The sequence below is a fragment of the Salvia hispanica genome, unplaced genomic scaffold, assembly GCF_023119035.1.
Source record: "Salvia hispanica cultivar TCC Black 2014 unplaced genomic scaffold, UniMelb_Shisp_WGS_1.0 HiC_scaffold_1362, whole genome shotgun sequence".
NCBI lineage: Eukaryota > Viridiplantae > Streptophyta > Magnoliopsida > Lamiales > Lamiaceae > Salvia > Salvia hispanica.
Window position 1 is genome coordinate 1 of NW_025951652.1, and position 23,137 is coordinate 23,137.

General features: G+C 39.4%; 1 pseudogene; it reads right to left on the reverse strand.

The window, feature by feature from the left end:
- Positions 1–15,904: 15,904 nt before the first annotated feature.
- Positions 15,905–21,641, reverse strand: LOC125198319 (annotated as a pseudogene).
- Between the last annotated feature and the right edge of the window lie 1,496 nt (positions 21,642–23,137).

A 23,137-nucleotide genomic window follows, 5' to 3' on the forward strand; every position in this document is an offset into this window, starting at 1 on the left:
GAGTGAGTGATGAATGAAAGAATAAGTTGGCATATCTCCTTTATATACTACTTGAGTTCATCAATACATCATCCATCCAATAGCAAACGTTGAAATTTTTTGTTTGATTGTGTTTTCCCCTGTAAAAAAGGAGAAGAAAAGATAGTGTTTTAGCCCATAGTTTTGCCCCACTATTAATTAACAAGATAAAAGTCAAGAAAGTGATGTTTTGCTTGGGCAGCAAAAAACTTGGTGGGCAAGGCTATGGTGGAAATTTAAAAGTTGCAGGAAACCAAGAAACCAAGAGGAAAGGCTATCTGATTTTGTTCAATAATTATCTTATCATGTGAGAGTTTAGATTAAAATGGTCCACTTTTTCGTTGGTTTTGTACCAAAAACTTGATACACTATTTATTAGCACTAAAAATACTTGCAAGTATACAAGGTAGATCTAGTATAGCTAAAGGTTAAATCTTGGAATATCGAACACGTGGAATAAGATTGCAATTCTATCTTATACTAAGTGTCAATATACTATTTTGAGACACATGATTTTTGGGTATATTTATTAAACAGGACAGAAAGAAATAAATAAATAATGAAAAACATAACATATAAATAACAAATAATATACAAAACAGGCTAAGGAATGTAGAGTTTTAGGAACCACAATCAAAAGTTAATATCCAAAGGACTTCCTTGAATTAAGGTCTCTAGAGTTACTAAGCTATCACGATGTAAAATTATATCTTCTCTGAAGCATACAATTTGTAGATTGCTACCTAGAACCGAAGTTTCATTCCTAGAACTAAGGCTACGAGCTCCTAAAAGCTCCTAAGATAAATTTGCTTCATTCAAAGGCTCAAATCTCTCGATTATATTGGCAAAGACGTCAATTTCTCCTCTTTCAAATTAGACTACTCGTTGCTTTATAGTAAAATCACATGCATTATAAGATGGCCAATCAAATATATGTATAAGCACAAGAGAAATCGAAATAACTACAAGAGCTAACAAGCAAAAACAATTGAATAAATAATTTATAATCGTAGCATGTTACCAAAAATTCTACAAAATATGTTAATACTAGTCAAGTAAAACAACATAAAGTACTAGACATGAAGAAAAACAAAACAAAACCCAAGGTTGAATCTTGTAGTCTTGAGTCTTCACCTCTTACTGGATGCAGAGCCGCTCCAATGGAATATGGAAGAATAATATGTGGAAAATGGGATGAAAAAAGTATAGAGATGGAGAGGATTGGAGGCTCGAGATGAATATTATGAATTAGGATATATGGTATATATAGTCTAGGAAAGGATTTATAATTAGTAAAAAGTACCCTTCAAGTAATGGAAAAGATGGTAAATTCGAAATCCTCAATTAATAGGAGAGATTTGACAATAATTTATTCCATTCCTTAATTTAGCCTAATTTTGAGACTTGCAGCAACATTCGTAAAATGACCATAACTTTCTCCACAGAAATTTAGATGTTCAAGGTACCTGTGAAGCTCTTTCGAAGACGAAGAGAATAATATTAAGAGCCTTGATTGGACTTCAAACTCGTTGGCGAGATGGGCTCGAACAGAGGCTTCGAACCTTGATCATTTTTGCACCTTTTTTCTATCTTTTTCTATCCTTTATCAACAAACACGTCAAAATATATAATATATGCAATTTAAGAACATAATTTGCAAGATTGACATTAAAAAACATGCAAATCCGTGTTTATCAATAATATCATGGAAATGTGTGTTAGCTATCCCCATTCATGGAAAATAACATAAGAGCACCCGCGGTTGAAGAAGGCGTCGCCCCTCAGTGCGGAGGAGCTCGTCCGCCCGTTGGCCCTCGTGGCACGTCGATTCCCAAGGCAGCCGTTGCAAATTGTTTTTTTTTTAAAAAAAAATTCATAAATAATTCGAAATAATACCAAAAATTAAAAAAAAAAATTGGTTTCCCCAAAAAAAAAAAACCCGTTTATGGACGTTTTTTTGGTTTTTTTTATTTTTTTTAATCCCAAAATCTATATAAATACAAAATTAATCATCCTTTTAAATCAAATTATCTCTCATTCATATTTTTTCATACTAAATCATCTACATCTTCCCCCCTTCAAAATCCTCTCTAAAAAATTTAAAAAGGGATTTCACCAATCTCATTCGGGGGAGGAAGAAAAAAGAATATTATGAACAATATCTTCCCGCTATAGGTTTTATGTGCCCCCAACCCCCGCCCCTCCTCCTCAACCAACTAGAAAAAACGTGCAAAACCCCTCATGATAGAGGGACCCCCAAACTCGTTCCCGCTTTTTTTCCGGCCCCGGGGTATCGGGAAAATTACTTTGGGTCGTTTTTCTTTAAACAGGGTTTTTTATGCGTTTGTCAAACATTGTCCACCGTGTTGAATACTTTTAATCGGGGGTAAAGCCCAAAACAAAGTCTCCGGCATTGCAAAAGTGTCTTGTCCATCAAAAAATTCTCGGGGAAAAGGTTGACCTCTTCGCAGTATTTTATATGGTGAGTCGGGCCCGAAACCCCATGCCTCAAGGGTTTTCATTTGGGTTGTTTGCTGCAAGGGAAATTTCCCTTGGGCACCCGGGAAAGATTGTCAACGGTTGCTTCATTTCAGAAAAACGGGCCCCGGTTTTCCCCGGGATGCTGGGGGACATTAGGCATTGTAATACTCCCACTTTTTGTATCCTTTTGTTGTTTCCCAAAGGATGCCCCTTTTTTTTAAGGCAGATATTTAGTATAATCTTTGTTTATTTTCGAAATTAAAAGAGTCCTGAACTTTCCAATTGATTAAAAAAATATATATTCTAATCCTTTATTTGAGTCCAACTTGCTTGAAAGCCTATTTCAAAATTTATTTATTCTTTTTGGGGCCCTCCTTTTTATTAAAAATATTGTCGAGCCCAACACATTAAAAAAAAATTTTTTTGGAATCCCCAAAACTTTTTTTTCCCTCAGGAGATAGACGTCTCTTCTTCTCCCGCAAGCGACTTCTCCAATTCAAAAACCAGAAATCAAAAGTCACATATTAATGCCTCAATTCCCTTCAAATTCCTCTTCCTTAACGTCACATATACTCTCAAACACCACTCTTCACTATCACCTAAAGAGAAAAAAGACGGGTAAAAAACTTTATGGATGGCGAGCTCCGAGGCATATATGGACAACGGCAGCAACACCGACGGCGCTGCACTGAAGGTGAAGGCGGTGGCTGCGTACATCCCCAAAGACAACGACGGACGGAGATGGATTCGGCATGAGAACCTTGACGGGGGAGGTTCTGGAACAGTGATTTTTCACTGCCCAAAAAAAACAGCAACAGACCGTGGTGTTAACAGGGGTTTGGGAAAAAACCTATGCCAGCTCACGGATGAAGATGTGGCAACTCGATCCCATCATCTTGTGCAACGAATAAAATTAAAAAGTCAAAAAAAAAGGGGGAGAACTTTAAGGGAAGAAGGGGTTTTCCCTTTTACTATGAAAAGAACGTGCCAACTGGTGGTGGGACCCAAACGAAAGGGGAAACAAGTTGTTGGGGAGCTTTGTTTAGTTTTTGGTTTTTCGATTAAACCCCTTTGGGGTTTTTATTATTTGGGTTTTAACCCCGTATATATATGGGGGGAGTTTGAAAAAATTTTTCTTTTTTCATTGAATGAAAAATGAAAATTTTCCCTTTTTCTCACCCAAAGGGTCTTCTTTGCTTTCATTTTTCATGGCTTGTTTCATAATCTTTTATGGTATCGGGGGGGGATTTTAATCCCGGCTTTTTTTTTTTTCTTTTTCTTTTTTTCATTCCTTTTTAAGGGCCCTGGCGGTTCCCCAATGAATCAAACGCTAGTGCTGATTCCTTTTTTTCTACCCATTCCATCTCGCCAAAATTTGCCTATCTCGTGAAACTCACGGACTCCAATTTTTCTTATATGGCAACAGAAATCAAAAACCCGTGGGGGCTAGGGCCCTGGAAGGTTCTCACGGGGAAACTCCTTGCCCCGGCCTCTCTTCCCGACTTTTGCGAGATGTTTCCAAGCCGTCGTCAAGAGGGGGTAGAGCATGGTTGTTGTCATCTTTTTTTAAAAGTGCCCCGATTAAGTCGCGGGCCAAGACTCCCAAAGACAGGGAAGGCCTACCCCCAAACTATGCTAGTCAACCCTTTGGCCAAGAAAATTTGGTTTAGATCCCCTTCCAAAAACCCCGAAAGAAAATCTTGGGATGCAAGAGTATCCCCAACAAAATGAAATCTTAGTGATTTCTTGGGATCTGCAGTTTGTGATCTTAAAAAGACCCGTCCTATATTCTTGGTGGGGTTTCACAAAAGTATAACTCAAAAAAGGTGGCAATCTCACGGGGGTGAGCCATGGAGTTTCAAAAAGTTTTTGACTCTTTTTTACTTTTTAGACAAAATTTTAAAAGGGGTTCAGTTGATAGTGCGGAAGTTTTAAGGGCAAACCCCCTTCCAACTTGGGTCAACAACGGGCAACGAAATGGGAACTCACACTTTTCTTCCCCTTCCCGGAGAGGGAGGAGAGGAAAATGGTCGTGGAGGAAAGGGGGCGGGGAAATATAACAAAACTCAAAGCTAATATGCCAACCTGCCAAAACCCGGGGAGGGGGGGAAAAAATGTTGGTATAGATATGAAATGAATGGATCCCCCTTCCCAACCTTGTGGAGCAACGCCGGGGAAAAATCCCCCCACAACACCCATCGGACACCTAGTCGGCCCCGACCAAATCCCCCAAAGGGATCCTCTCCTTTAAAGGGGGATGTCCTTCCCCCGGGATAGCTATGACTCCTCCAACACCAACCTTGGGATCCGGGGTTTAGGGGCAACAAATCATGTTACAAATGATTCGAGCAACCTCCTCGGGGGCAGGGACAGGGAGGTAAGAAACTTGTTTGGTGATGGTCATAAAATGAATATTGTTTCTATTGGGGAAACACTCTTTCCCCTCGATAGAGGTTCTCTCTCTAGCAAAAAACTCCTTCTAAAAAAACCCTTCACATGTGCCTAACATAACCCAAAAATCTCATTAGTTTTCTCTCAAATTTTCTTGGGGATAACTCGTTTTCTTTAAGGGTTTTATCCCTTCTCTTGTTTTGTCAAGGACCCCAAATCCCAAAGGGAAAAGGGGCCCGAAACCTTTTTTGATGATGGACTTTACTTTTTTTGTTTTCGCCAAAAATCAAGAGAGGGTTGCATCCACTTCTTCTTTCAATCAAATTAAAAATCCCCCTTGAACACACCTCTCGACCGGGTCCACTTGGCCCCTCTAGTTTAAAGATAAAAAGTAAATTTCACAATAGATTAGGACATCCCTTCCATGATGTTGTTAAAAATGCTCTTGATGGATGAAAATTTTCCCACTTGCCAATGAAAACAAAAAAAACCATTCTTGTAGCATATCAAAATCTCATAGATTACCTTATACTTTATCAAATTCAAAATGCACGTTTTACAAAATAATCCAAAAGGATTTTTGGGGGGCCATCCCCAAAATCTCTTCAAGAAATAATTTCAGTATTATGGGGCTTTCATTGATCAATATAGTCATTCCCCTTGGATATATCTCTTGAAGTAAAAAAGGGATGTGCAACTGAAAAAAACAATTAAAAGGTTTGGGGTTAAAAACCCAATTCTCAAAGTTTAAAAATTTTTTCAATGGGGATGGGGGAATTAAGCATTACCCGATTTTCTCAAAAAATGCATACTTCATAAAAAGTGTCCTTTGCCCCCTCCCTTTCCACAAAAAAATGGTTTGGGGAAAAAAAACACGGAATTTTTTAAAAAGGCTTATCTCTTCTTGCTCATGGGAAACCTTCACATCTTTTGGGGATGATTCATTTCTTTCCTACATATTTTAAATCCCATGTTTTGGGAAACCTTTGGGAAAACCCTTCACCATTTGAGAAACTTCATAAATCGCCAATTCGGTTTTTCCAACCTTTGGCCGTTTTTGCTACCCTTTTTTCTGGGCCCCTTATAACAAGAATAAAAGGGAAATTTCGGTTTTGGTTGGAGCAACTTTTCGGATATAGCCCTTCCTATAAAGGTTATAAAGCTCACTTCCGGGGGGTAAAACCATCTCCCCCCAAGGAATAACTTTTGATAAAACTTTTTTTTCCATTCAAAATAAGTCATCATCGGGGCAATTTTCCCACTATCTCTTTGATGCCTCTTTTCATGGTAGCTTTTTAACACCTTTTTCCCTCGGTTGTCTCCCCTTTTTTTCCCCTCTTTCCCGTCTTTCCTACCTAAACATCCAATCCTAAAAATTTCCCCACCCGGATAATCCTTCGTGCCTCGGTTGATGTTCCAACTTCCCCTACTCCGATCACTCCTCACCTCGGCCCCCCTCCGATACCCCCCCACAAGTTCACCACCACCACCACCACCACCTCCCCCCCCTTCACACACCACATAAATTACCATAAAAAGGGGGGGGAGTCTTAAAACCTAAAAATCTACCCCATAAAATTGTCCCCCGTCAAATTTCCCAAAAATCGGGTTTCCCCTTTTCCTTTTGTTTTTTTTGGGGGAAAGGTCCATGTTTCGGATTTTTTAGCTCTCCTTAAAAATCATCCCCGGATTTTTACCACTTTACCCCCCGGAAAAAACCTTTTATAGGTTGTACATGGGTCTTCAAATTTAAAAAAATTTCTTGATGGAAGCACCCAGACACGGGGCCAGGGTTGCCCGGCTTTACCCCCCCCGGGGGGTTTTTGATTTTTCCCGGATTTTCGCCCCTTTGGGGGAAACCCTTTCCCACAATCGACTTTTCTCTTAGTTTGCCTCCAAGGGATGGTCAATATCTTTTGGGATGTTAACAATTTTTCCCTACAGGCTTTTTAAAAGGAAATTTACATGAAGCACCCCATTGGTTTTGAGCAAGGAGGGCCTCATCTTGTTTGTAACCGAACAAAGCAATATATGGTTTAAAACAAGCTTCTCGAGTTTGGGTTTTTTACCATCCACTCCTTTTTATTTTCTTTGGATTCACTACAAAGGGTGATTTTCTGTTCATCGGGCACTTGGCTTTTTTAATTTTTATCTTCTACTTTACGTTGATGATAGTTTCCTAATGGTAATGTTCCATCTTTCTTTTGTTTTGTTATTTCTCAACTTCCTCTCATTTCTCTTTGAAAGATCTGGGGGAGGTGAATCTTTTTCTTGGTGGGGGGTTTTTAAAACTAAAGAGGCAGATTTTAGTCAATCCACCTTGTTCAAGATCTTTTAAAGAGAGGAACATGTTAGGGAAAAAGGGTGTCCTACCCCAGGGTTTTTAAAACCGTGATTTAAGAAAATCATTGGAATCTCTTCAAAAATGCTAAGCTTTTTTTGGAAAAACCGTTTGGGGCCCCTAATATGTAAAAACCCCAAGACCGGGCATCAATTTTGTTTTTAACAAAGTGAGCCGGATATGGCCCCAACCCCGAAATCTCATTGGAAAGGGGAAAAGGATCCCCCGGATATTTGTCGGGGGCTTTGAATCAAGGGATTCACCTAAGAGGTGGGAAATGGAAGGCATTCAAATTTTGTGATTTTGATTGGGGTTTAAATTTTGATGATAGGGATCAAAAAGTGGGGTTTTGCACTTATTTCCGGGGAGAATCTGATCTCTTGGAGTGTGAAGAAAGGACGAGGGAGCTCGTTAGCACGAAGGAGTACGGAGTTTGGCGCATGTGGCCGGGGAAACGGGTTGGTTGCATTCAAATTCTTTGGGGAAGGGGAAAAAAAGAAGGGTTGTTGTTTGGGGGTTTACAATTTGAGTGCAAAGCACTAACCCCAATCCTTTTTCATTCAAGAACTAAACACTTGAACCCCCGGGTGTTTTAAAGGGGGGCCGGGGTTTTGGGGAAATGAATTGGGGCCCCGGGCATGTGGCCCACTTCGGGTCAAAAAGCCACATCTTGGAAAAACCTTTTAAATCACCAAAACCTTCATCGGGTTGGGGAGAAAAAATTGGAGCGGTCGAGCAATCTAAGGGTAGGATTGAGGGGGGTGTTAACGGTGGGTTTTGAGAAAAACTAGCCAGCTCACGGATGAAGATGGGCAACTCGATCCACATCATCTTGTGCAACGGGAAAAATGAAACAAGTCCCAAAAAAGAGGGGGGAACGGGGAAAAAGAAGGATCCTAAAATAGATGAACGTCTTAAACCCGGGGGGGTTTTGGACCACAAACGCAGCCCAAAATTTTTCGGGGAAAAGGGTTTGTATTTTTGTGTAATCGGGTTTTTAAGCCCTTTGGGTTTATTATCTTAAAAAATTAACCCCCCCATATATATATGCATAAGTTTTAAGCAGCTCATTTTTCATTGAATGAAACAGTGAAAATATTTTCTTTTCAGCTTAAGTCTTCTTTGCTTTCATTTTTCATGGCTTGCTTCATAATCTTTTAGTTATCAACAGCGGGGGCTCCCCTTTGGGAAACCCAGGGCAGCAGCCCGGGGGATGGGGATCAGCCACGGGCTGACAGTGGGAGGCAACAAGAGCCGCGACTCTGTCCCCCACGTCCGGGGGCAGCAGGCTGGGGGGGGGCGGCCGGGATGACGAGCAGCAGCTCGGGGGGCTAGCAGGGGGGCCGGGCCCCGGGCCCCCAGGGGTGTGGGAAAGGAAAAAAACGGCGCAGGCTTCATTGAGACCCTATCAACAGCAGCCGGGCACACGGCGGGGGATTGGAAAAGACGGAGGAGCTGCAAACCCGGGGGAAAAGGGGAGGTTGGGGAAAGGGGGCTGTGTTTTTGGGTCTTCCGAACCAAGGAAAACGAGGAGCCCCCGGGGACCCCGGCGCGAGAAGTCCGAGAGAGAGATGGGGGCAGAAAAAGCAACGATGGGCCCCCGATTTGGAGAACGAACAACGGGCCCCGAGGGGAAATGAGGGAGGTGTGATAGAGAAATTTAGAATCCCGGGGGGGAGAGTGAAAAAAGGGATGATTTGGGTGACCGCAGCTGCTCGGACCAAACTCGGCGGTGACGGAGAAGTAGAGGCAGTGGCGGCAAAAAGGGGATGGTTTCCAGGCGACCACGGTGGTGAATGGTAGCGGACAGTAGCTCGCAAGACAGCTGGCAGCGGCGGTGCTGAGTTTTGCCGGAGAGGAGGATTTTTTAGAAGAGAAGAGAGAGAGAGTAGAATGGCTGTAAGTTTGATACATGAAGAGAAAGGAGGCGGTGCTGAGGTTGGGGGAGAAGAGAGATAGCAGTGGTGGTGTGTAGTGGCAATTGAGAATTGAGAAAAAGATAGAGCTGAAGGAGAGTGAGAAGCCAGAGACGCCTAGAGCGGCCACGAAAATTTAAAGGTAGATGAAGAATAAGACGTTCACGGAAAATTTCTTAATTTACTAAGAAAGATCGACGAGGTTGCCTTTCGCACGTTAAGTTATGATCAAACGAGACGTTTGAGTTAAGGAAAATTTTAAGCTTTTGAGGTGGGCTTTCTTTTAAAATATTTTGCAATATTTTGCCAAATTATGAATAATGTATCTCTTTGCAAATATGTTATGTCTTGCCATATTTTGTTTTTAATGGAGCTGCCAATCGATTGTCTACTGGGTTTAATTCCCCCTAGATTTGATAGTTAACGAATTCGGCCGACTAGGGTGAGCCCTTACTCAGCTAGTGTACACAGATAGAGATCGTGAGCGACTTTCGGTCGGGCCCGGGCCAGTTGATCGAGTTTGGGCCACATTCTCGTTTTCACACGATGGTTGATTTGGTATGTGATAGTTGATGATGATAGTAGATCGGCCGATCGCCATTTTAAAGTTGAAAGTATTTTAGCGTTTCTGCAGATTTTAAAGTAAAACCCGAGTGCACTTAAAGATGGCATGGCATGACTTTATTTTATGAAAATATTTTGGCATAAGTTCACGAGTGCATCAAGTACTCACTTCGATGTGTTTTCCTATGTGCAAGTTAGCCCTGACGAGCGGTGGGTGTTGAGCATAAAAGTAAAGAAGATGTTTATCAAATGTTGAATATGTTGTCTTCATACATTATATTATTCTACTGGTTCAAGTATTGTTGAGATAATATTCTTTTGAGTTGTTGATTGTCGAAATGGTACTTTGATTTTATTCGAGCTATTTCAATTATTTCGAGCTATGGTCGAGTTTCGTTGCTTTCTATCCTTAATCGCGATCCACCGTGTTTTCTATCCTTAGAAAATGCGAGCGATGCAGTCATGCATTGGAAGTGGAAGAATTGCCCATGCTGAGGCAATACTTAAGCGGCAACACTTCATGGGTCCGGGCCACTTCCGTGCTCTTAGCTAAGAGCACGGATGGGGATATTCTAAGAAGTTACATACAGTGATAAATCAAGTAATATGAGGATTACATAATGTTTTAGTGGGTTGGTTTATCAATGAAGCCAAATTATTCAAATTGAACTCGATATTAGAGCAACTCGAAGGGAGAAGGTAAATGAAAAGGGTATATCATGTTTATACTTTCCAAAAGTGTAACATACCTTTCTAAAACCACTTAACTCCAAGGATAAAAGGTATATAGAAAGGTATATCATTTAAAAAAATAAAATAGTAGTACAAAAGCATTAAAAAACATAAAGTGTAATACCTTTCCCTTGGAGAATGATTTTTTATGAAAAGAAGGTAAATATGGTGGTTATATCAAGGACGGACGCAGAAAATTATTATAGTAGGGGCTATATATTCTAAATTTTGTATAAAATAATATATTTTCTATAAGTTGTTTTGATAGGGCTTTTGCAATTCATTTTACACAAAATACTAATAAAACTATATATGTTATATAGCTAAAATTTAAAAATAAAAATAAAAAGTTGGGGAAGGGCTTAAGCCCCTCCCTAATCACGTGTGTCCGCTAGTGGGTTACATGATTTTACCTCTCCAATGATGGAGATGTAAAGATACCTCTTCAAAATGGGAAAAGGTATAATACCTTCTCAAATATATAAATTGTGGAGTAGTATATATTAACAATAGAAATGAAGAATAAGTTGTGCTTACAATGAAAAGACGAGTGCCCGTATGTGCATCCACAGACTGAATGGATCATCAAATATATAAATATCGACATCTTGGTAAAGAGCTCGCGCAATCTGTATCCTCTGCATTCGTCCATAGCTCATGTTGATTCCCTCTCACCAATAACAGTTTGATCCCCAAAGGTAGAATCACAAGGTCTTTATTCAGCGAGCATGCTTCAAGGACCCTATTGTATCGTTGTCTATCCATTTCCTTACCGAACAATATATTTTCTTCTATTTTTCCACTTTCTATCCAAGCCGACCGAGCAACATAGGCTTTTGTTCTGAAAGACTAACCGCTCGATATTTTTGGTATTTCGCCCAAACGCTACAAAGTAAGCTAGACTTGCCGAACCAACCTTGCCACAAACCGCAACCCTCATTCCACGCGATACTCTAAAATTAATATCTCTCAACGTAGAACTAGGAGATGATACATCCCAAGAAAAGTTTCCATCTACTATCTCAATGGCGAAATTAGAACTACCAACGGAAGCTTCTCTACTACATCGTGGCAAGTCGTCAAGAGAAAGGAATGACGCAGATTCGATCTAGAGAAACCTTGGTCTGAACAATGGCTATTGTGTCGGGCGGATTGTAATTTGGCTCTTGAAGAATCCTAAAGGTTACCAGCGCGAGATAGTATCTTTCCCGACTCAGTAGATTCTTATAAACACGCTAGCACCAAAAGTTACCATAGACACGAACGTAGGAGCACCCCAAAAGAGAAATGTAGTGAAAGCGAGGTGTAAGGTATCTTGCCGACCACTTGGTTTCTACACTCCTAAGTTCCTGAATTTGAGAGAAACCGCAATTCCCGAGCCTGAAATTTAAGGATTCTCATGTTCCTCAAGACTTAAGTCGCCTTATCCTTTCATCTTTAGATTTCATTAGCCCTTCCTAAAATTTCTCCTCCAATTTCGAGTGGAACATTTGCTAGCATGACTACAACGGTAGAAGCAAGTGCGCTATTGAAGCAACCCCTAGATTTTTATACAATATAATTAATGCTAAGCTGATCCCAGAACCAACATCCATGGATAAAATACCAACGGAAGTCACTTATCCTCTCAGCATCAACCCCATGAAATTAATAATTTCCCCCGTTGTATGTTCATTCTTAGATTGACATGAAAGCGTCGATCCCTTATCATATATTTTGGCAACTAATGTTGCTCTTGCCCTATAACCCCCCTGTTGGACCTTAAAATACCAATGTCTCGCGTGCAAAGTGCTCGAACCTTTGCAATGGTAAATGGAAACTAATATATGCTCATTTGCAAAATGCCTACTTCCATTCAATCTTGGACAAAGATATCAATGAGGTAAGGGCCAACATAGAAGCCGACGTGTAAATCAACCCACAAATACCAGAAATCGCAACCTCCCTCAAGCGTAAAAAGCAACCCCTTGTCCGGCATGCGCAGTGACTCGTTTACTTCCTCCACTATAGGACTCCGAACTTATCATTTAAAAACTGGAAACGCCCTCGCGGTGTCAAGTCGGCAGGCGAGGAACATCCTCGAGATCCCAAAGCTCTCTTGTACCCTTGCGCGATTAAAGTGCTCATCCAGAAAGTAAAGAGATTATAAAGGGGCTCTTCAAGCATAGGGTTGTCATCCTCCCTTTTCCCACCCCAAATCCCGGTGAAACGAACTGAACTTTATGGAATTGAAACAATATCGAGGCCCAAAAAAGAGTCGACAAATGTTTTTGCTTTTCGAAATAAAGAAGGTCTCTTACTAGGCAATAACAACACACAACGAACGTCCCCACCAAAGCCTCGAACGAGGGGATACTTGGTTTCTTTCAAATTCAAGAAGCGAGATATGCAGAAGAGAAAGGAGACGACGAAAGTGTTTTGACAATCAAGTCGATAAAGTTAGGATCTTTTCATGACTCCAGCCATTTGCATGCCAATAGAAGAGGTACAAAAAGCATAGAGTGAGATTGAAGAATGAGCGCCTAAGGAGGATAAAAGGATTGTTTTGTAGTATGAGACATTGCTATGTTAATGGTTTTCATCGTTGTTGCTCCTAAATTTCGTGTGAAGCCACGAACTGCGCAAAGTATCCTTATGAAATTATCTTTTATGCTATACGATGCTTGCTCGAGCTACCCCATTCATGGTATAATTCATCAAACCTCTTGCTCTCACACTTCTCAACAAAATGGGGTAGCGGCGCAAGCATTTTCATATTTTAGATGTTGCGCGTACTCTTATGTCTCACATAAATGTGCCTAAGTATCTATGGTTTGATGTGTTCTTACTGCATGTTTTCTTATTAATAAGATGCCATCTAGGTGTTGCATAGGGATATTCCTTTTCTTGTCTTCATCCACGATAAACCTCTATCATATTCCTCCTCGCATTTTGGGTGTACTTGTTTTGTTCATGATCTTACTCCTGGGTTGGATAAGTTGTCCCCTGCTCCATTAAATGTGTTTTTCTTGGTTATTCTAGAACCAAAAGGGATACCGATGTTTGATCCTCGGACGTCACCTTCTTTGAGTTTCACTTATTTTACTAATTCTCAAACTAAGCCAACCACCGAGTTAGATCCTACTCCTTTGCTGCACAAACTTTTGTATCTTTACCTTCGTTTTCCTTTTTTTGGTCATACACACGCATCAAACCCGCAAAACCCGAAGCCCCAAAGAACCAAAAGCTCATGCCCACCCGCCAAACATCTTCCCCTCCAAAAAGATGCGTTCCCCCCGATGAGTTACCCCCCTTTCGCAGGAAACGGTTGTACCAGTGTCTAATCTTTTTTTCCTTTACTCGATTAAATGCTCATTTTCGTCCCTTTTGCTCTTTGTTTTTTATCTCGTTATTCCAACTTCCCCAAGGGCAAAACACCCCAGGCGACCCGCATGGATGAGAGATCAAGCTTTGAGTGGGGGTACTTGGATATTGGTACATCCCCCAAATTTGGGTAGATATTGATCTTGTCGTTGGGTGTTTACCATAAAATTTCTTGCGATGGTAGTATTGATCGATCAAAGCTGGGCTTGTCAAAGGATACACAAACAGGATTGACTACTTGAGACTTTTGCCCCCCGTATAACTCCCCAAAATTTTTTTCTTTTTGGTTTTAATCTTTCGTGGCCCATGTACCGCTTGATGTGAAGAATGTTTTTTTGTATGGGGATTTGACTCGATGGTTTTTAGGAGCAACCCCCGGGATATGTTCGGGGGAGGATGCTACTAAGGTTGTTTCTCAAAAGGCAATTTATGGCCTTAAACAAAGCCCCGGCGTGGTTTGATAATTTCCCGGGTGTTTTTGGGAAACTTTTGGGTTTTTAAGCAATGCAAGTCGATCATTCGGTTTTGGGACATCAAGATCGGGATTGCATTCTATTGTGTATGTTGATGATATACTCTATTTAAGTGATGTTCTAATTGAGGAAACTAAAAATATTTGCATCAACATTTTGTTATCAAGGATGGGGGGAGTCCTAAGTATTTCTTCAATTAAATTGCAACGAAAATTCTAAACCCCTTATCTCGAAAAGATGCTCGATTTTAAAAAAACACTACTTGGAACAAAGTTTTGATGCTCCTATGGGGGTTTGATCCAAGTGTTTGGGATGATAGTGGAGAATTTTTGGGAGGATAAAGCAAGTATAGCGTCTAGTTGGAAAACTTATCTACTTGAAAAAAAAGGCCGATATTTCCTTTGATGGGTTTTTTGCCCGTTTTCTGGATAAGCCTAAGCAAGTTCACTGATCTATATCAAGAAATTCCCAAAGGATTTTTTTTAAAAAGAATGGTCATCTAAAAATTAAGGATATTCGATTTGGGAAACGTTTAAGTCGATGAAAATTCTTCGGGTATTGCACCTACTTTGGGGGAAACCCGGGAACTTGGCGGAAGAAACAACATCTCAAAAAGTCTTTGGGCCCAGATAGAGCTATGGCTCATCCTTTCCGAGATGATTGGAGTCAAAATCTATTGGAGAATTGGGGTTCACTTTTGATGAATACCGATGCATTTTGGGTAACCGGCCGACTAATTTTCAACAATCCGGTTTTTCATTAAAGGACTAAACATATTGAAGTTGATTGTCATTTCATTCGAGAGTGTGTTTTGAATCGACAAATTTCTCTCCCCTTTACTTCATTCCCAACCGTTCGATATCTTTACAAAAACCCTTTCTGGGCTTTTTAACTTTGTATCAAGTGGGCATGATCAATATATATGGTCCAAAGGGGGGGGAGTGTTAAATATTATATGTATTATGTACATCGGGAAATTTAAAATGCCTACATCTCTTTACTTTTATATTTGGCCCATGTTTACTAATGAATATATAATACTTTCTCCCCTATGTACTATATTTTATTTTCTACATGTAAAAAGTTTTTTGAAGTGAAAAAAGTAGAGAAAAAAATAGAAAAAAGATGAAAAAAGAGATAATGTGTTGGTTTTTTTTTTAAAAAAAAGGGAAAAGACCCCTTATAAAAACGACCAAAAAAAAAATATGTCCCTTTTAATGGCAAGGAGTAGTAATTGTTTAAACCGTGTGACATTTAAGTACACTAATACCAAGTACATAAGTAGGAAGAGATCAAACACTTGACCCTTATTTTTACCTAGTAGAGAATAAATACTAGTATTTACGAGTTTTTTTTGGGGTATCTGGACAAAGGATGCTAACATTTTTTGTATTTGGTTTCTGATCAAAGTGTGGTATTTGATTAAGTATAAGTAAATACTACTTTGAAAATTACTAATGAGTGATTTATCATTTAGATAACAAAAAAAGTTCATCAAACAGTACAATAATATCATTAGTAAATGTACAAGAACTTAAAGGGCCTATTCTGCCAAAACAAAAACAAAGGAACTTGTATGAATTATAGACAAGTTCCATCATCATCGTTGTTGTTGTCGCCATCATCAACGTCATGCAAAAGAAGAACATTTCTTTCATTGATTTAGATTTGACAGATGTTCAACACTAGAGCTTGATCTGATGCTGTATTCTGCCACCAGCTTGGCAAACAGAGATGACTTATCCTCCAACAGCTTCCGGCGACTCGTATTCCTTGAGCAATCCTGCACCACAAACATAACCAACTCAATCCCAATTAAATCATATTCACACACTGCTCAAGCCACAACACACATACCGTTATCTAACAACACAACCATGTCGCTATCCAGCACGGACGTTATCCTGTGTGCAATCGTTATAACTGTCGAGTCACAGAAATGGTTCCTGAGGGTCTGTTGGATCAGGTTATCAGTCGCTGTGTCAACAGACGCTGTTGCCTCATCGAGCACAAGGACCTTGCTTTTCTTCAGAGCACGCGCCGAGGCAAACCAGCTGCCTTTGTCCCACGCTCCAGTTCTCTCCATTCTCAGACACTGTTTCACCACAATTCAATCTTATCGAGTAAATAAACAAGTCGAACAAAGAAGAAGAACAATCAGTAAGCGATATTAACCTGCAAAATCAAGTTTCTCTGGCTTTTTCCTGCCCTCGTCACCAAGCTGGCATTTGTCCAAAGCCTAAATAACAACAGAAACAAGACATTTAGCCAACACGCAAATCATGAGTACGAATTATCAACTAAACCAAACGGACCTCCCATATCTGCTCATCAGTATACTCTTCAAGGGGTCGAGGTTAGTTCGAACAGTTCCCTCAAACATTGTTGGATCTTTTGGGATTATGCTCAACTTGGATCGTAAATCATGAAGTCCAATAACTGCTATATTGATACCATCGATCAGTATCTGTCCGACTGTTGGCTCTACAATTCGGAAGAGTGTCTGAATAAGTGTTGATTTGCCACTTCCTGTTCTTCCTACTATACCAGTCCTCTTCCCTCCAAAGAAAGTACATGTTAGGCCTCGTAGCACGAAGGGCAAGTGAGGAGCGTAACGAACCTACAACAACAGCAGTAATGTCAGCACAACGACAACTAAAGCATTTTGAAACAGCACACAACAATGCAGCCCATCGCAAAAATCACCTGAAGGTCTTGGATATTAACTTCTCCCTTTGGGGAGGCCAGCAACTCTGCGGCCTGTTCGACTCAATGACAAGAGGAGGCTCACTTGAAGTGAAGTATACTGAAGTATTCTTTCAACAGATATGATTTTGTTCTCCATAAAGCAAAGGTTCCCAAAAACCCCCGGGATTTAAAATTTTTAAATTAAGGCCATACGTCACCGCTAAACCAGCAATACCCATTGCACATTTAAATGAAAAACTATTTATCTTTAAAAGGTTTCAAAAATTATTTTTAAAAGGGTTTAAGACAGGGTATAATTGCACACCACTCACTTGGATCAATAGTTCCTTCAGGAAGAGTAATCAGGAAAACAGTGCACAGGTAAACGTCATGGGGCAACACACCCAGACGCAGGCATAGCCACTCCATGGCACCAGCTGTATTAAACTTAGGTCAAATATCCATCTAAGTCTTAACCCAACTCGGAAATTTGGGGCTTGATCAAAACTCCTAATGGTGATTGATCCTGATAGTGTCTCCGAAAAGTGTTGTATAACTGGAGCTTTGCTCACTCCACATAGCCGGGCAAGTTCTCGGGCAGCAGCTATGTAATATCTCTGGAAAGGAAAGTATTAAATTAACTAACCATTGAATCGTATGCGATTGTACTGAATTAAGTAATCATTGAATCATATATGCACATGATAAGCAACATAACTTGAAGTCGGAAATGCCTGGAACAAAGCATGTTGCCATAAAAGTATAGGAAAATCAAACTACTGCGCCCGTATATTAAAATATACAGTATAAAAAGAGTTTACCTGTAACAATATGCAAATTGCAATTACTGGAACGAAAATGATGAAGACCTGCCAAGCAACTTGTGACATGACTGCAACTATTCCGAGAAGCTGAATCACAGCAAAACAAAAGAGCGAAATGATACCCATGTTCAAATCAACAGTACTTTGGTCCGTGGATGCCTGCGAAAGAACATAGCTTTTATCAAAAGTTACTCTTTAAGCAGCTTGACTTCAATGAGAATTAGTCACGGTGTTAATGAAAGTGAACCATATATGAGAAAAAGAAAAGAAAATAAAAGAGAATCATCACATACTCTATTGAGAATTCGCCCACTTGGAGTGGAATCAAAGAAAGACATGGGAGCACGGAATATGCAGAGATGCATCTTGTTAAAGAGTATGTTTGCAGTTTTGTAGCTAATGGTCACAACAGATAAAGCCCTCCCCAAAATGCAAAAAGCACTTCCAATCGACAATGCAACATAGACAAGGATAAGGGTAGAGCCTCCAACTTGAGGTGCTTCATCCTTGGAAACAGGAGTTGCCCAAGCCATCCAATAATTGCTTCCAATTTGAAGCACCTGAAAGGCAACCTGAGATAGCAAAGCAATCGGTGCTAGGAGTCCTCCATAGGCTGTTGTAATATAGTTCCAGTAAACTGACAGCCCTACACTTCCTTTCACCCTTTCTTCTTCTTGAACAAGCTGAGCCTTTGTTTCATCATTATTGTCATCATTTTCATGATTTTGAGATTCCTGTAAAACAGGCTTAGCATTTTTACCGCTACTTCCCGCTGTTTTATCCATACTAATGGAATCAAGAGCTGATAAAGCCTCCTCGTGTGCACCGACAAGTTCCATGAAGTCACTTCCTGACCAGAGAATGTCGTTGTATCTGCCTGCTTGTTTAATTTGTCCGTCTTTCATAACCTGATGATTAAAGACTAGGCATATATCACTCGATTATAGTATGTAAGAAAAATGCATCAATTTAGAGATGAATCACTCACCAGAATAAGATCAGCAGCAGGCAAAAACTCCACTTGATGAGTAACATATATAACGGTTTTGGAATCCAGAAGCCGCATAATGCATTCCTGGCATTACATATAAATCATGTTAGTTGGACCTATAAACAAGAGGCATGAGTATAATAAGGAGGATCAACAACTATCATCGTAGAAAAGGTTTCATAAACATATAGTATAACAATATAAATGAAGAACATGTTGTGCTTACATTGAAAAGATGAGTGCCTGTATGTGCATCCACAGCACTGAACGGATCATCAAATAAATAAACGTCAGCATCTTGGTAAAGAGCTCGCGCAATCTGTATCCTCTGCTTCTGTCCACCACTCATGTTGATTCCTCTCTCACCAATAACAGTTTGATCCCCAAAAGCGAGAATCTCTAGGTCTTTATTCAGTGAACATGCTTCGAGTACTCTGTTATACCATTGTCTATCCATTTCCTTACCAAACAGTATATTTTCTTCTATCTTTCCACTCTGAATCCAAGCTGACTGAGCAACATAGGCTTTCGTTCCTGATAGACTAACAACCCCAGATATTTTTGGTATTTCCCCCAAAATACTAGAAAGTAAGCTTGACTTGCCAGAGCCAACCATGCCGCAAACTGCAACCTTCATGCCACGTGAAACTCTAAAATTAATCTCTCTCAGCGTGGGACTAGGTGATGATACATCCCAGGAAAATTTTCCATTTATTACCTCAACAGTAATATCAGAACTACTAACCGGAATCTTCTGTACTACATCTGGTGGCAGATCGTCAAGAGAAAGGAAAGACGCAATTCGATCCAACGAAACTTTGGTCTGAACAATCATGGCTATTGTATCAGGCAGATTGTAAATTGGCTCTTGAAGAATCCGAAAGGTTGCCAATGCTGATAGTATTTTTCCCGATTCAAGTGGGATTCCCATGAGCATACAAGCACCAAAAGTTACCACAGACACAAATGTAGGAGCACCCCAAAACACAAATGTGGTGAAGGCTGTCGTATAAAGATATCTTCCCAACCATCGGGTTTCTACTCCCCTAAGATCCTGAATCCTAGAGAGAAACTTCAACTCCCATGCCTGAAGTTTAAGGATTCTCATGTTCCTCAAGACTTCTGAAGTCGCCTTCATCCTTTTATCTTTGGATTTCATCAACTCGTCCTGAAATTTCTCCTGCAATTTTCCAAGTGGAATATTTGCTAACATGACCAAAATAGTAGCAGCAAGTGCTGCTATTGAAGCAAGCCCAAGATCTTTATACAATATTAGTAATGCTAAGACGACTTGCAGAACCACCATCCACGGATCATGCATATACCAACCAAAGTCACCTATCCTCTCAGTGTCAACTGCCATGAAATTAATAATTTCCCCCGTTGTATGCTCTTTCTTTGATTGACACGAAAGCGTCAACCCCTTATTATATATTTTGGCAACTAATGCTGCCCTCGCCCTATAACTAGCCTGTTGAACCTTAAAAAACCAATGTCTCTGTGCAAAGCACTCAAACATCTTTGCAATGGTGAACGCAGAAACCAATATATATCCCTCATTTGCGAAATGCCTACTTCCATTCAAGTATTGGACAAACACATCAATGAGGTACGGACCAACATAAGAAGCCAACGTGTATATCAGCGCACAAACAGCTGATAGCACAACTTCTCTCCATGCAGTAAAGAGCAATCCCTTGGCTAGCATGGCCGTAGTGACTCGGCTACTTCCTCGACTATAAGACTCCAGCATATCATTCAAAACTGGTAATGCCCCTCCAGCATTATCCAAGCCGGAAAGCTGAGGAACATCCTCAAGATCCAAGGTTTTCTCGTACCCTAGTGCGATCAGAGGCCTCATCCACGAGAAAGTAAAGAGACTATAGAAACCAGCATTGTCATAAGGGGTCACAGTCTCATCCCCTTTAGCTGGTGTAGCACTACCATTTAAAAGGGGTGCTTCAAGGATACTCTCCCCAGCCATTTTCCCACCCCAAAATCCAGTGAAACAAAACACTAAACTCATAAGGGTTGAAACAACATCAGAGGCCCAAAACAGAGTAGACAAATATTTCGCCTTTTCGAAATAAAAAACGTCACTCACTAAGCAATAGCAAGAAACACAGAAGAATAGCCCCCACCAAAGCCTCAGAACGAGGGGATACTTGGTTTCTTTCAAATTCGAGAAATATATATGCAGGAAAAGATATAAAGAGAGCCAAGAAACTGTTTTGACGCCCAATTCCGATAAAGTTAGAATCTTTTCATCACTCCAACTATTTCTATACCAATAGAAGAGGCTCAAAAGGCATAAAACGAGATTAAATAATGAAAGGCCTAAAGAGGAAAAAAGGGTTGTTTTGTAGTATTGGAGAGTATTACTATAATATCTACCATGGTTTTCATCGCCGTTGGTCCAAAATTTCTTGCGAAGCCACGAGATGATGACAATAAACAACAAAATCAAGTGCAAAGAAAGCGTCAAGAAGCGCAATAAAATTGGGTTCAACAGAAAATCAAGACCACCGGCACCTCCTAGTTTCTCACCAATGGAAAGAAGTAGAGAATCAGACATACCCGTGGTGAAGGAGGATGAATTTGCTGTCTGAAGGAATTCCATTATGTCTGGTTGAGTAAGTGTGAAAGTGGTAATGATGAAAAAAAAGTTAGTTGGTATCGCAGCTTTTATACCGGTGTTTTATATCAAGAAAATATCACAAGAATCCATTCTCGTTTTCTTTTCTTTCCCCATACTAAAAGTAAAAAAGAGAGAAAAATTCGGATTCTAATTAAAGTCAAAAAGCATGATTTGTTTGGGCTGGGGAAACGTGGTGGACAAGCGCCGGAGATATTAGTTTAGCGGAGGACGACGCGGTTATAAATCCTTCAATATTTTAGGGTATATATGTTTTTTATTCTATCAGAATAAATAATACGCTCCCCATTTAATAATTGATTTATGAAGACGCAACCATCATAATCTAATTCTGCATTTTGATATGCCTAAGTCTAACCGAGGAAGAAGATTGACTTTCGAATCAGTGTGGAAATACGTCTACATACAACCACTTTTCATGAAAATTGATTTTTACGAATCACTGTGTAAAAATTTGTCCATAATCCATATATATGGAAAATCAGCTCTGGAAATAACAATCACTTTCCTTTATACTGTACAGCCTTCCCTTAAATTTTTACTACTCAAAACAAGTATTTCCTTCAAATTTTTTTAGTTCTTTGTTGTTTAATATTGTACTATTTCCCTCCCATAAAAATCGGAGCGGATCAGCTCATTCATATGCTACATCTTTTAATACTACACTAATCAAATAATGACATGTGGATATTTTTTTAATTAATTAAATAAAAGACTAAAAATTTAATTATCATCATACATTTTCTCATACACCAATAGTTTGCTGCCATGTATACAAAGAAAATAAACAGTAGAGAAATAGATGCTCCAGCTCCAAAGTAGGATGCTTAATAGAACAGACCAATGCCGAGACTTCAACATTTGGAATTTGTATTTCTTTCAACCATGTCAAAGTTTGAAACTTTTTCTTTCATTTCTTATTAGTCGTTGAAATTATGCGAGGATGTGATGAAATTTATGAGAAAGGTATAAGGACCTATTAAAACGAAAAAATTATGCTACATCTTTTAATACTACACTAATCAAATAATGACATTTAGATATTTTTTAAATTAATTAAATAAAAGACTAAAAATTTAATTATCATCATACATTTTCTCATACACCAATAGTTTGCTGCCATGTAGGTATTCTTTAAAAAAGGAAATGCAAAACTTAAACCTAAAATCAACCCTAGAGCTTTCATTTATTCAATTGTCATTAAAAATCAGAAACGTAAAAGCTTAGCGCCGAACAAGAGTCTGCAATTTTATTCTCAAGTTCAAATAAAGAAGATCTTCAAGTTTTCATTTATTCAAGTCAAAAGCGTAAGTAATTCATTTAATTTGAACTTGATTCCATTTGTTATAATAATTGTTATCCATTTTTTTATTGAATGAGTGCTTTGAATTTGTTTCAATTAAGTTCCATGCATATAGGATATATATATATATATTGTCATTTTAACGCACCCATATATATATATATACTTAATTTAAAGGAGATTATATGTTGAGAATAGATTAAATGATCACGTAGTGTATGAGAAGAGATAAGTTTTATTGTTGTCAATTTGTTATTTGATTTGAAAGTAGATGAAAAAAATTAAGAGCATGTATGTATTTGATATCTAATTTTCTTTTTACTCATATAATTTGTAGTCATGAATGAAATCATATCAGATGACATTATTCCTAAGATAGGGATGGAATTCGAAACA